The following is a 13,560-nucleotide window of genomic DNA, read 5'->3' as shown; positions in this document are numbered from 1 at the left end:
TGATTACAAAAAACCCCACAAGCAAACATCCAAACAAGTATTTATTTTATGTCTTTCCTGGGACTCCTTTGTTGTATGTATGGACTATGTAGAAAGTGAGGCAATCAGGTTTCAGTTACACAGAAATGAGTTAAAAACTATAGCAATTTATTTTTCCAGCACTATTATACAGAAAAAGTGACTTTTCCCCTTGTAGTCCTTTTAAAAACCTATTTCAGAGTATATATTTCATTATTATCTGGGATAGTAACATCCTACGATAATGCAATTGCAAATAAAATTCTTTAAATATCCTAGGAAAAAGTCAGAATGCATCCTGTTCTGTGCATCTGTACATTTTTTTGGTCATGCAACAAGTCATTTTTATTGATTATTGCACACTAATTTTTGTCACACTGATTATTGCAGCACAGAAAAGAAAATCACTTGATGCTTTCTAAGATCTTTAATAATAATCTGTGTAAAGAGAGGGACAAGACAAATGACCACATAAAAACCTGAGGCCTCAGAAATGTATCTTCAATGTGGTGGACAAAGGTAATAAAATCATATGCTAATACAAATTAATCATAATATAGATAGCCTTCAAACAGGAATGCAAAGGTACAGATTGAATGACAGTCTTTAGCACTAGCTCAATATAAATGGAACAATTTTTCAGTTGAAAATATGGAAATTTAACAGTATGTGACGTATGGTAATAGTTCAACATTTACAGAAGGAAACAGTAACATGAAAGGAAAAATCCTCAACGAGATTTTTTATTTATATGTTAATTGATGTGTCAAACATTTTCTTATCAAGGGAAAGGCAAGGATTAGTTAGTGTTTGTAAAGTCAAAGCTGCCTAGAATCAATTTGCTCATCATTCAAAACTGTCAGGTACCACTGTCCTTGCAAATTTGTTTACATTCAGGTTTTCTTTTTTTCTAAGTTACAAACATTTTTAGTACTTTGATAAACCAGGGGAAAAATTTCTATCATTTTGCATTCTTATTGCTACATTATTGAACTAGGCTTTAAAGTACACATGCAAGTGGTTTTAAAAAGACTGTTTCTTCCTTGGACCTTTAAAATTTATTTGAAAATACTGGAGTATAATATTTTTTGTGACATTTCAGTATGTAGTTGTAAAAAACAATATTTCAGCTAGAAAATTATTACAAAAAATCCCTTTAATATGATAAATTTTAAACACGGTCATATCTTTTAATTAAATCACATTGAAAAAGCTGACTTGAACTTAGTTAACTATGAGGTACAAGTGAAGAAGTTCCCTTGATCAAGCAGAAGATCAAAGAAAGAATGAAATTGCACTGGATGGTAAATTACTTAAAAGCTGTTTTGATTAAAGAATAGTACCTAATAATCAATTTAATTGTGTTAGAGTCAGCACCCCACTGATAATAAAGCTGGGTTATATAGTCAACATGTTCTCTATAAGTTGTATTTACATTTTATTGATTTTATGCATTTCTGGACACAGATTTGCACTACAGAGACTTGTGGGATAAAGCTGATCTTGATTTTAAATTTATGCTTAGAAAAATCTCTCATTTAAGAAAAAAAAAAGAAGGAGGAAGAGGAAAAACAAATAAAAATCAAAAGACTTCCTACTTATGAAAAGAGGTGTGTTATCCAGAAGCAGAATTCCACTATCTTTATCCTGACTTTCCCTACTGCTAACTTAGTTTCCATAGTCAAACATTTTCTTTGAAGAAACAAAATCAAGGTATATACATAAGACTGAAATTCACTTAAAAAGTACAATCTTTGCATAGGCATTGACTATTAATATTTTCCATACTGAATTGTTGTTCAAATATAAGCTCTGTATTCTTCTGTTTTGTTTAGATTTAATTTCAAAAGTATTTTAAGTCTTCTCTAAGGTGAATTTTTTTTTTTTAATGAACTGGCAACACACCTGGACAAAAAAAGAGTTTTGGTTTACAGCAGAATGGCATATGTGATCCCTTTTTATCCTTTCATGTCTTATCTTGCACCAGGAGAGAAGGTATTTGCAAGATCACTCTAGGCCAAAGGATACCAAGTTTATATTTAGGATTTCACTCTGTAAAGTGGTGAGGGATTTTGAGAGTCTCTCTTTTGTTTTCCAGATTGAATGTGACCACATATCGGTGTGACAGCCTGACTATATGTTCATGGATATAAATGACTTCTGATAAGAATAGGGACCTTCCAACCATCTGAAAAATGCATGCACCAGTCATTTCTCTCAAACCAATTCTTGATAACCTTCTAGAAATTGAACAGACACAGCTGCAGCTGCTTCACTGAGTCACGTCATAAGGGAATTACTCTGCCTATTCCCATAAGTGCAAGTCAAGATGACGTCCTCTTTACGGATAAATGTGAGAACACTGATTACTGACATATTGTATCCATTTTACTTCTTTCTTTAGAATTCAAAGGTCCTGATTTAGGCAGCTGATATGTGGGGACATCCATATCCTCTGACATGTTTTCCAGATGGGGCTAGTGGCCAAGCAAATATTACAGACCAACCTTGCCACGTATTTGCTTCAGATTCAGTTCTAACATCATGCTGGATATTTCTTCAGTCTGAGTACCTCAGGTAAAAAATGCTATTCAGACTGGCTGAAGTTAGTATATTTCCTGTATTTATTTCCAAGATTTTTGACTATTCTATCATCTGACTGCACCAGAGCAATCTCAAATGTGTCCACATCAGGCTGACAGTGTACTGGGGTATCCTACCCTCATTGCAAAGAATCCCTTCAAGGTTTGAAAATCAAGTAATTCTTTCACTCACTTGTTTGTAATACCATGTGCCTGTAAGTATTTTCTGTCTCACTGTGAATCATGCAGAAGAAGTTTAAAGAATTATAATTAATATGCATTAACAATATGCAGGCCTTCTTCATATTAGAAGTACAAGGAAGTCTTGTACATGAATACTATTCTTATTGCTTTGCATGACATCCAAGAAAGTCTTCCTACATAATGCATAAAATAAGGAGTTTTTCATATAAGTGAGAGTAGTAGACTCTCCTTTCATGTCTTTTGGAGAGTTTTTTTATATTATTTTAGTGTAAAGGTTATCTAAAATTGAATATAACATCTTCAAAAATAACTAGGAATTTCAGCAAGAGTAAGTGATTTGAGGAGCATTTTTTTTTTCAATATCTAGCAAATTATAGGCAAACCTTTCTTGAAAGTTTGCTTACTCCTGTACTCAGGAGCCCAAACTTTGACTGATGATGGAGAGGAATTAGAATAAGGGAAAAGTTTAACTCCTATTTTGAATTAATTATCATTTACCTTTCAAATTATGATAACTGATGAAAATTGAATGGCATGCAAAAAATTTCATAACTTAGGCCCTTCTTTTAATTTTATATGAGTTGATTTATTATCAAAGAGTCAATTAATAATCAGTCATATTGCCATAAATTTTTTGCAGTCTTTTAACATCACACTTCCTATTTATTTTGCTTTGTTTTATGATAATTTCAATCCTCCTAAAATATCTACTAGAGTGGAAATTTCTGTGTTAGGAAATTACTGTGTCTTCATAACCCCTATAAAAATTGTAGTGTGTAATATTGATTGGCATGAAAGTAATCTACTTTTTTTTTTCCATCAGTTTATTTCCCAGAATCTACTTGGTTTTGCCTCTTCTAATTCTGTATTGACCACTAAAATATAATTGATCTTCTGCCTCCAAATTCCTGCTGTTTCATGAGCTCTGTTACGATTCAATGTAATCTATTTCTCACTGATGTTAAAAAACATAATAAGGTCACAGCAGGGAAGATTTAGCTTCATTAAAACATTATTATTATAAAAAATAAAATGATCTAAAGTAAATTGGTTCTGTCCTTGTGGTACAGTTTGAATATATCCACATTAATCTGAGCATATAAAGCAGCAATAAATTTGCTAGTCCTCATACATTGCAAATGATTCTCCTTATCTTTCATTACCCCATGGGAGCCTGTAGGGGCAGATGAACTTTGCAGGTGATATCTACCTTTGTTGGATAAAAAGATATGAAACCTCTCTGGAAGAACCAGAAAACACATTCAATAGAAATGTTTATTTCTGTCTCTAAATTGTTTTTATTTTGCCTGTGTCTGACTAATGTACATGACAGAATTACATAAAAGAAATCAGCAAACAAGGAAATTTAATTTAAATTTTGACCCTCTCAGGCTTTCATTTACCATCAAAACCCATAAGAAAAGGACTGGGCATAGGATTGAAGATGGAGAGACAGTGGTTGTTCTATTAATCTAGTTTAACTGATACTAAAATCTGACAGAACAAATTGCAAGTTGCAGGCAGAAAGGCTTATCAATTCATTACTACTTTCAAGGTTCTCCCTTTTCTTTCTCTTTGCCTTCAGCTGCTGGCAAAGGATAGGCATTTGCAGTTCAATTTTTCAGTTTATTTTTGACTGCTTTTAATTAAATTTGATGGCCTGCTTCTGCACCAGGGAAGTTATTGGAATTGCACAGCATTTTGCTGTTATAATGATGGCTCCCTTGATGTCTGTTCATTATTAACTGCTTTTCAAAATGCTGCTCTCAACTCTCATTTTATAAATATTTAAATAACTGTGAATTTCTATAACATAAATATCTGGGCCTAAGCGATAGGAATTCTATTGCCTATTTAATATGTTTAACATAGTAATATGATTTTTAAATAAAGGTATACATTATAATGTAATTGGGAAAGTGTTGTCCGTAAATCATCTTACTTGTAAGTGTCAGCAGAAATGGTAGTCATATTTCAAAGCAGCAGTAATCAATGAATTAGTCAGTAGTTTGTGAACTATTGCTTATGTGACTATAATTTTCACACATCTTAATTATTTAGAGCAACAGAAGAATAAATAAATACTATAAAACAAAACAAAGCATTTATGATCTTTGCACTACAAATGATACTAAAAGCTTGAAATTAACTTCAGTGTTGTCTGAAACAGATTTCTATTTTTAGTACAAATTTACTTGGAAAAAAGGATAGACCAAAGAAAAATTCATTGCCATAACTTTGAGTAATGTGAAACAAGAGATTGTTTACAGCTACAACCCTTAAAATCCTGAAACAGGCAGGACTTCATTCTTAAAACAGAACACTCCTTTTTACTGTTTAATGGGTTGGCTACTTATCCCATCTTCCATGGGCAGGGAGCCTTAAAAAAATGTAATACTCTTCCTAATACTATAGAAAAGAATTTGGACATCCTTTCTGAGCTGACAAGTTCTTTGTTCTGCAACAAGTAACACTGTCTCCAGTGAAAATCCTCTTACAGGAGGGATACATTCATTATGGGAAATATGGGCAAAATGTGGCATAGCACTACTGAATAGTGAACAAATTTTGCCTATTGAATATAAAATGGAGAATAAGAGGTAGTTTGCCTGCAGTTCTAGGAGCTTAGAATTAATAATGAACACTTATTTTCTAGAAAACAAAATATTTAAATTTTAAACTTTCTATTTCTTTGCCAAAAGGCTTATCTTCCTATTTGCCAGTCTTCCTCATTGCTTTTACATATCGGGGTTTTTTTTAATTTTTTTTTTCTGTTTTCTTTCATATGGGCTAAAATTTATACTGCCTTCAGTTTTAGAAATTACCTGCTGCTGCTAGTTCCTCACCAATGGTTTTTACTCATTTAAAGAAATGTTTGAGGGTTTTTTTTACCTGTATTTAAAGAAAACAGTAATCATACATGGAAGGTAGAAATTCTTATTATTTAGAACTATGCCTTACATAATCAAAGTATATGTGCAGGCTGGCCTTCTGTAGTCATTCTGATGGAGCCTTTCTGTATAAACACTTAAAAATAATTTAAATACTGCAAAAAAGGTAAATTCAAAATGCACTTAATTCCTCTACGGATCTTCAGTAATCAAATGGCTAAAGTTTTAAGATTAATTTAATTTGTTGCTTAATGTTACTCTACACTGGATGCATTCACATGACAACTGAAACTAAAAGCACAGAAATTCTCTTGCATGACAGGGAACTTCTTAAAAAAGGTAGTAATATAGTTACAATACTGCAAGTGTGTTGAGGAAGCTACTTTTTCATGAAGGTAATAGAGCCAGGTGTATCCATATTTTGTTTAACAGTGACAGCTATGATCAATCTGTCCTTAAAGACCTTTGTCCAGCCTAATAATCTATACATACCTCCAATATCCTTTACATTCTACATATTCAAAACTTTGGAATAAGTTTCAAATGAGTCAGTTGTCCTCTGTGTTTCACCTCTTTATAAATCTTGATATTTCCTGACATATTAGGAGCAAAAGATGTGACACCCTTAATTTACTCATGTTTTAGAGTTTCCTCTTTTCAATAATGTTAATATAGCCCCTTCAATTTGTCAGCAGGTGGTATCCCATCTGTCATACACAAATCCTCCAGAAATGTCATACTACTGCTGGAAACCTGTCCATCATGATCCAGCTGTCCATTAGGATGGGAAGAATGCCAGTGTTCTATTCCCTCTGATTCTCCTGCCCTCTACAAGGACTACCATAAACACTTCAAAGGAAATACAAATTGAAGAATTCTCTTCTCATTAGTTACATCTAGCTATACATCTAACATCTCTTCTATGTTCAGCCATATTTAATAGAAGCATATTTTTTTCCGTGTGTTCCCTACTAAAAAAGGAAATTGCATTTAAAGTAACAATTACATAAAAGCAGGAATCTTCTTAATTACTTTATCAATGATTTTGTGTGAATGTCTGCTATCTTTCCAGTTACCTGTGTACAGCCTTTCTGGTCAGACAGGAGACAGACATATGCTACCTGTACTTTTTCACAGTCGTAAAAGCACATAGAGTCTAAGATGAATTCACATGCATGGTGGTTCCAGGCCATGTGTCCTTTGCAGCCTTGAGAAGCAGAGGAGAGTAGCTGGTGTGAAGAGAGAAAAAACTGTAATTTCAGTCTGAAGAGTTGGTTACAGTGAAACCAAAATGTGTGAATGGAGGCGTAATTATGAATCTATTATTTAATCATCACTCCTCAGTCTTCTTTTTGCTGAGTATGAGTGCCCACATTTGCCATTCTAAGTTAATAGCTGTATATCTGTCTAAGAAATCCATTGTGGTTCACTGTGAACTAAAAGTTCAGTTTGCACGTGCTCTTTCAATGATGATACAATAGGTCAACATTAAAGTGATCTGCCCTACAAGGACTGAGTTTCATGGGGAAAACTGAAACACACCAGGTCTGGAACAAGTTTTACACAGATTTCAGAAGGGACTTCCAAACACAAGATGAAAAAAACAGATGCATTAGCTGCCCTTTTGGAGCATTGCTGAATTTTTCACAACTTCACTAAACATGTAGAGATGGAGGGATCAGGTGTTGTATTTACTGCTAAAATGCTTTGAAGCAGTAAAAAACTTTTAAAGTTTTAAACATTATTTTTGCTGTAATAAGCAGTGATGTGTTTGTGTGCGTGTTGGCTGCTTGACAATCTGACTGACACTATTTGAATGCTAATTATTTACAGACAACAGCAAACTAGATTTAAACTAATTTAAAAAGAAAGGGCATACATCATGAAATAATAATGGCTTGGGAGGTTTGGACTGAGCGCAGATAAAATCTAGAATGGTTTTGTTTTTGTAAAATGTCTGTTTGTATGTTTGCAACGTTAACAATTAATTCAGCACTTCTTTCCTGTAAGTTACTGCAAAAATTCCTGAGTGAAGGAACCAGACTTATTTTAGAAATAATTCAGTCAGCAGCTATACTGCTATGGATAATGTATTCATTCACATATGAAAATAAAAGTCAATAGCAGAAAGGAAAGAAATAAGAAACCTAATAGCTTTCTGAGGATGTCACTTTTAGATTTTATTATCTATTTAATTTACAGTTTGAGTGAAAAGGAGATGGAGGGAGATGAGATATAGAGACAAGAATGTTTCCTCTTATTTTCTGTTCTAGAAAATCCAAATAATTTTACTACAATTAGTACATATTTTATTCCAACAATAATAGTTTTATTCCAATTTAGGTGAAATCTAAACAATTTTTGTGTCTGCTCCTACATTGAGAGGAAATTAACTGTCAACTCTTTACGTTTAAATGTTTACTTCTGAATTTGAGTAAAGCAAATTAGAGAAAAGTTGCAGAAGAGAATATGCAAAATATAAAGCCTAATAAAAAACCATATTTTCAGAGGTAAGGGAAGGTGACACTTCCTTTCATTGTAAATGTGGTTATGTCAGCAAAGTAAAACATTTAAAAATTCTTTAAATGAGTAAATTTTTCTGTTTGTATCAGTTCTGACATTTTTAAGTCTCACATGTAAGAAGTTAAGGTAAGAGATAATGCTTATTTAATGAGTAGCTAGATAGATTTTTTTCACTAAGTCCTGTTCTGCAATATTCACAAATCACATAGATAAAACTGGCAGCATAGAGAAGATGATTTCTTTCTCAATAAAGCATTTCCAAGGAGTCCAGAGATGCAGTTACAAAAACAAAAGCTTGGCTAAAACTGGTATTGACCAGAGACGTCAAAAACTACAAGAAACTGCTCAATGACAAGCAGAAACAGAAGGAAAATAATGACTAGGACAAGTACTTACAGACTGAACAATGCTCACTGCAGTAAATAAAAACTTCACTACTGCCAGTAGCCAACCACACGTATTATGGTCACTTTGCAAATTTTCATAAATTAAGCTTATCAGTCTCACTTTGTCTGAAACAGCCTTCAGCTGCCTGAAGCTGTGCTTAAATTTGTTTAGGTATAATATTTTCTCCTGGCCTGCCCATCTCTGTTTTGTTTTAGTTGGATGTTTTGTTTTGTTGAGTTTTTTGATGGTTTTTGGTTGATTGATTGCTTTGGGATTTTTCTCTTTTTGTATGTTCATGTGGAAGGGGGTTGTTTTGTTTAGTTCTGTTTTTTTTTTTTTTTTGTGATCATAATTTTAAATAGAGTTTAATAACAAATACATGAAGTCTATATGTAACATCTATGGGATTTTCATAATGATTTGGTGAAGACGGCTTGCTGGCATGAAAACAGAGGCTGTTTAGAAATGGGGTGCATAATAGAGTGTAGAGGAGCAAAGGGAGTAAATGACAAGAAAAGTGGTTCAGATTGTACTGGAGACTCTATGGTTATAAAGAACTTATCAAGCTTTGGATCAAGAGAACTTGATTCTTATAGGGCACTTTAGGGCACACCCAGACATTTGTTGGAAGAAGAATACAGCAGCTCACATGAAATCCAGAGAGTTCCTGAGATGGGACTGTTTCTTCATACAAAAATCAGATGTATCAAAAAGGAATGAGGCACAGCTGGACTTGTTGCTCACAAACCAAGGAAACCTGTTTTTCAATTACCTTGGTTAGTCATAGCCTTAGCAGCAGTATTGTGAAGCTTGGGGTTGAAGGGAGCACACAAGACTTTAAAGATTTTAAAGACAAAGATTTTAGAACAGCAAACTTCAGCATGCTCAGAACACAGCTGGGAGGTATTCTGTGGAAGATTCCCTGGAGGAAAAAGGAGCTGGTGAATACTGAGAGTTTTTCAAGAATGCACTTCTGGAAGAAAAAACCAGTTAATCCCCTTTAAAGATAAGGGAAGTAGGCAGAGCAAGAGATCCCCTTGGCTGAGCTACAAGCTTTTGAGTCTGATCACAACCATGATCAGACAAAAATGTCAAAACAAATGAAGACCCATTGAGAAACACAAGAGCATTTCCAAGGTGTGCAGAGATGCAGTTACAAAAGCAAAAGCTTGGCTAAAACTGGTATTGACCAGAAACATCAAAAACTACAAGAAACTGTTCAATGACAAACAGAAACAGAAGGAAAATACTATCCTTCTGTTAAACAAGAGAGGTCACCAAAATGCTGAAAAGGGAGAGGTTCTGAGCACTTCATTCACCTCTCTCTGCACCAGCACTGCTCGACCCAGGGAGCAAAAGTCCAGGTTGAAATAAACACAAACCCACCTTCACTGAAGGAAGAATTGGTGAGTAAATTTTACTGCAACTTCACCCCTGCAAATTGATGGGCCCTGACAACATCCACTCAGGAAAATTTAGAGTGACTACAAAGAAATTGACGACTCCCTTTTCAGAAGGAGTCATTTGGAAAAGAGATGGGGTAATGGTTACAAGTTACTTCCAGGGATAATCTGATTATATGCAAGAGGAAATTTCTTTCAAAACAATCAGACTTCTGAGTATTCTCTCCAGGGAAATGGTAGATTCTACAGTGTTGGACACTTAAAATTCAGATGGACCGGGTGCTACTCAATCTTGTCTAGACCATGCTTTTGACAAGAAAGTTTGGACCAGATGATCTCTGAGGGCCCCTTCTAATCTGGTGTTTTATAATTCTATGGTGATTATGGAGAGATATCCTCTAGTAATATATCTTTTGTTTATTCTTTAGAGCAGAATAAAATACTTTAGTTAGAAGGGGTCTACAAACATCTACTTCAACTCCTTAGCCACTTCAAGGCTGATCCAAAGTTGAAGCCTGTTGCTAAGGGCATTGTCCAAACACCTCTAAATACTGACACAACATCAACCACCACTCTGCTTTCCAGGATTTGACCACTCTCTAGATAAAAAATTGCTTCCTAACATCCAGTCTGAAATTCCCCTGTCACAGTTTGAAACCATCCCCACTTGTCTTATTATTGGATCCCAGAGAAAAGAGTCAGAACCTTCATCTCCACCTCTCCTCAGGAAGCTGCAGAGAGAAATTAAGTCACCTCTGAGCCTCTTTTCCTACAAACTGGACAAGGCAAAATCCTTAGCTATTCTTCGCAGGACATGTTTCCCAGCTTTTTCATGAGCTTTGTTGCTCTCCTCTAGATATATTAGAAGATATTAAAATCCTTGTAAATTGTGGGATGCAGTACTGCTCCAACCTACCCAGATCCCTCTGCAAACCTTCTTGTTGCCCTTCTTGTTGCCCAAGAGTCAACAGCACATCTCAGTTTGGTCTCATCAGCAAACTTACTTTCTTTCCTTATGCATAATAATAACATCTGATCTGGCAATAGTATTTTATTTAGACTTTCAATATTTCAATTATACTACTAATAAATTATTTTTTACATATTAAATTGATACCTTTTCACACTTAATAAGACTTAGTCAGCCTACAGGCAAATAGACTACATAATCAGATGTAGGAGTCATGAGATATTGGGGTATCCTCCATGCAGACAACAACTTCTAATTTTTTATAAAGAATATGTAAAAAGATATTCCCAGAGGCAAATCACCTTGCAACATGTGGCAATCTTTGCTAGAAATTGAAGTAAACTATGGTCTTGTCAATAATTACTCTGATTTCTAGTGAAAGAAGCAATAGTTTATCTTGAGTAAAAGCTGTATACTTTTTAAAAAATAATGGACATAACAAGATATTTTATCCAAGCTTCCCCTAGGACATGACTGAACAGTTTTAGCTGCAACTTTAATGTTCAACACAAGGCAAATAACTTTGCATGAAAATAGTCAGCTTGAATGTCTGCACAAAGCTCTACTGAGATCAACTTAGCATCAACAGATAGAATCTGCCCAAATTCATATCACACATAAACAAACATGCCTCATCCCAGAGCTCAGTTGGGGATAAAAATTCATATGATAAGATGTGTGAAATGTGTGATCTTTCATATGATAACATCATATGAAATAGAGATATATGACACATTTCTTGTAACACCAGTGTGTAGAATATGATGAAAAAATAGCAGTATTCCCAATGCTATAAATAGTTTTGAAAAATTGTTGCCTTTTTAAATACAAATATTTGTATGTGAAAGTGAAAATGGACTGCTTGTTTCCTGTATTACTGACAGCCCTGCACAAAGGGCAGCTTCATTTCCAAAATCCTAATGTAGGATCTGGAAAAGTATTTATTTCCCTGGACTTCCATGTATTTCCTATAACACATTGGGGAAATTAAGTCCTTTTTCTCACCTGAATTTCACATTTGCATAAAAAGAAGAGTAGTTTCACTCCACAGGAATCATAAAAATAGAGAAGATGTCAGGATTCCACATGCAATGATATTCATGTTACTATATTCACATGCCATCTCTGTTTGGTCAGCTCTGGGATTGCTTCATTTATTGAGTGGTTTGTATGTGTATTGCACGTACACTACATTAACCATCAGCAAATTCTGCACTTATAAATATGAAAAAGTACTTACAATTCTATCTTCATAAATGTTCTTGTTTCAAAGAATTTTAAGAATATGTTATTTACATAAACATTCAGAAGATGCTTTTGAACTTACGTAAAAGTTTTCAAGACTTAACTTTAATATATTAACAGGCCTTAGTTTAAGAACTGCAAACAGAATTTTTGTCATGTTTAAAGGGAATCAGTTTCCTTTTTTGTCTATATATAACTTTTTAGACTCATTATTGATGAAGAAACAGTAAACAGAGTTTCATACCCTCCAGACAATACCATGTAAATAACAGCTCCAAAACTGGTAACAAGAACTGTTGCCCCTACTCACTACCTGCCTATTCAAAGCACTAAAAAAGAGGGAGACAGAAGCTAAGCTTTTTTTCTTGCCCTTATTTATGACTTGAATCAATCCAGAGAAATGTCATCAGTACATACAATTTCGTTTTTCCCATGTCTAAGGGAAATGTCAGTTCAATATGCCTCTAAATTCTGTTATCTTCACACATATAAATGGAACAATAATAAGAGATTACAAGATTAAAAGACAAATCACAACCAATTAGACCTTGTCAAATTTTGTCATCACATAGGAAAGCTGCTAAAATATAAACCTTGACCTTCAGCATATATTAAAATCAGGGACTATCATTTGATAATCAGTTAAGTGCTCTCTGTGGAAAGAATAGAAGACCTCGTCCAGTGAGGGTACTAAAAGCTTGTGAAAATCTGATCCTGATGTTATCCAGATGCAAAGTGTTAACCTTTCACAGAGATGAAGTCTGAAACCCTGGAACAAGGGTCAAAATAAACAGGTTCCATTTTTGGCCCAATAGCAGACTCCTAATGTCAAATGTTCACTTTGCTGTGACCTTGTTCCCAAATGTAGAATGAATACAATATTTCTTTTCCTTGCCTTTTAGTCTATCACTGTTACAAAGATGGCCTAGAAAAAGACTGAGTATTCTGGTGTCAGGGTATTTTAAACTGCTGTAATTTGAGCAGCAATTGTCTTAAGCTCTATATCCTTCATTTTTCTGGGTTATATTTTTTGTCACTCATTATGTAAGTGTCAAGCTAAATTGATTAATATAAACATATTATATTTTTATCCAAAAGTAGTCCCTCACTTTATCTCTTGTACTTTGCTCACTAGAAGTACTTGTGAAATATACAACTTAACACCCTCATTTTTTATCTTACTTTTTTTGTGTTCCAGAGTACATAAATATCTTTAATAATTCAGTCACACTCTCATCACACTTTCTTAATTCTGATTTTTTTTCACTACATGCTAGTTAATATTTGGGAACAATTTGAATGGTACATACTGAATATATATATATATAAATGTAAAA

At 33.9% G+C, this 13,560-nt stretch overlaps 1 protein-coding gene across 46 annotated transcripts in view; it reads right to left on the bottom strand.

Annotated features, from left to right (window-relative positions):
* Positions 1-13,560, bottom strand: part of PTPRD (protein tyrosine phosphatase receptor type D) — a 1,163,353-nt gene that overhangs the window by 852,150 nt on the left and 297,643 nt on the right. The window lies entirely within an intron of this gene.

Source organism: Agelaius phoeniceus, chromosome Z (genome assembly GCF_051311805.1).
Source record: "Agelaius phoeniceus isolate bAgePho1 chromosome Z, bAgePho1.hap1, whole genome shotgun sequence".
Classification (NCBI taxonomy): Eukaryota; Metazoa; Chordata; class Aves; order Passeriformes; family Icteridae; genus Agelaius; species Agelaius phoeniceus.
This window is presented reverse-complemented; position numbering and strand designations above follow the sequence as displayed.